Source organism: Galeopterus variegatus, unplaced genomic scaffold (genome assembly GCF_000696425.1).
Source record: "Galeopterus variegatus unplaced genomic scaffold, G_variegatus-3.0.2 Scaffold15159, whole genome shotgun sequence".
Taxonomy (NCBI): domain Eukaryota; kingdom Metazoa; phylum Chordata; class Mammalia; order Dermoptera; family Cynocephalidae; genus Galeopterus; species Galeopterus variegatus.
In genome coordinates this window covers 2,085-3,967 of record NW_007741270.1, presented here as the reverse complement: position 1 = coordinate 3,967, position 1,883 = coordinate 2,085, and the positions used below count along the sequence as shown (strand labels likewise).

The 1,883-nt window shown below is 57.6% G+C and overlaps 2 long non-coding RNA genes across 2 annotated transcripts in view; one reads left to right on the top strand and one right to left on the bottom strand.

Moving 5' to 3' along the window:
* The window catches only part of LOC103582170, a 9,654-nt gene extending 7,993 nt beyond the window's left edge, over positions 1-1,661 (bottom strand). The window contains exon 1 of the long non-coding RNA XR_549731.1: positions 1,160-1,661. This is a non-coding gene — a long non-coding RNA (uncharacterized LOC103582170). The remainder of the gene's footprint in view (positions 1-1,159) is intronic.
* Positions 1-1,883, top strand: part of LOC103582171 — a 6,842-nt gene that overhangs the window by 2,875 nt on the left and 2,084 nt on the right. The window lies entirely within an intron of this gene.

Sequence of the window (1,883 nt, the reverse complement as noted above, 5' to 3'; positions counted from 1 at the left end):
GGGAATCACTTCTAGTCCCTAAAACACAGTCAGTGCCACCAGCAGATCCAAACTAGAGCAAGCCATGACCTTGAGGAGCTCAACTACATCATAACCAAAGAGATCTCTGAGTTAAATAAAAATTAAAAAGCAATCCTCAGCCACCTTACAACCCTCACAGTCATTATTCCATTTGATTCTCACCATGGTTCTGTTTATAGTAAAGAAACTGATACTCATTAAGTTCAGGGATCTCATCATACAGCCTGCATTGTAGCAAAACCAGCCTGGACTCTTGGTCTTTTGAGTCGTGATCCTCTGGAATTTGCCCAACTCCTTGGTGCTCAAATAACTCAGCACACACTAAGTACACTGTCCAGAACTCAGAAACCAGGTGCTCACTGCCTGCCCAGGGCCTGCCCAGCATCTGCAAATATCAGTGCTCAGTAAGGGACAGTGACCGGCCAGAAAGCAATCACCCAGGGAAGTGTATGGTTAACAGCACAGGCTTTGGGATGAAATATAACTGGGTTTGAATCCAAGATCTGCCCCCTACCAATTGTCACCTAGGTTCACCTCTCACGACCTCGGTGTCCTCATCTCTAAAGTGTGAGTAATGATGCTACCAACGCTGGATTCTGTGAGGGTCTGATGATTTCATACATGGAAAGTCCATGGCACGGTACCTGACACATAGTGAGCCCTCAACAAATGTCAGCCACAAAGCAGCACACATGCGACAGACATTGACTCAGGGAGCTAGGGAGAAGAGGGCGAGCGACAAGATGCAGTTGAGGAAGACGCACACCCGGTCCTCTGAGGGAGGGGCCGAGATCACAGGGCTCCCCCGGTAGGGGCGGTGGCTGTCTGGGGGAGGCTGCCGAGCCTGCAGAGCCAGCTCACGCCCCTCTTGTCACCCCCACCTACCCGCAGGGATGGGGAATGGTTTAAAAACAGTCCGCCCCATCCCTTCCAGATGACCAGCTCTTACCTTTCTGCTCACCCTTCCCGATGTCCAGCTCTCTCCGCCTCCTCCCCAATGACCATCGCCCCCCCAGAAGAGCAGCTCTGTCCAGTCTGTTCCCCCACGTCTGTCCCCCATCTGTCCTCCCCGCGACGTCCAGCCCAGATGGGAAGAGCCACACCCATCGTTCCCTGGCTGGGGTGGGCAGTAGCTGACCTGGCTTTGTGGATGGAGAGGTCCCGACGTTCCGGTCCGCGGGGGGACCAGAAGGCAGGCCGAGCAGTCGGAAGACTTGGTCGTGGGCGCGGGGTCGCAGACCACCTGTACGGGCCCTGGCGGAGCCGGAGCTGAGTCTCCTCCAAAGGCAGGAGCCGGGACCGAAGCTCAGGATCTCAGAAAGTCCTGCAGACCAGGATGACGGAGTCTGAGACTGGAAGCCGCGGAATCGCACAATTCACACTTGGACTGGAGTTAGACCCGACTAGTCTGATTTCACAAGTAAAATGCTTAGGAGAGGCCGCGGTCGCCGAGTACTGGGGTCCTGGACCCTTCAGCGGAGGGGCGGGGTCCTGGGGTTGGGTGACAGGGACCCGAGGGTGGCCCTCACGATATGGAAGCGTGGGGACAGCAGGAGGCAGGACCTCAGGAGCAGCCCCTTCTTCTCTGCCTCCTGCCGGGCGAACTGTCCCGAAACCCCCTTCCGGATTCCCAGCCACAGCTCACCCCGACGCCCGGCCCTCCAGCCGTCAGCCTCGGGCGCCTGCCCACAAGAAAAACGGCGGCCAGGGTGTCGCTGGGACCGGCGGAGCCGGAGTTCTCGCGAGAGCCGCGTTGTCCGGCCTACATCCGGCGTGGTGCGGGCGGCTTCCGTCCTTCCGGCTTTCGGCTCGGAGGAGGTCGTGGTGCAACTTTCTTCGGTCGTCCCGAGTCCGGGTTCATC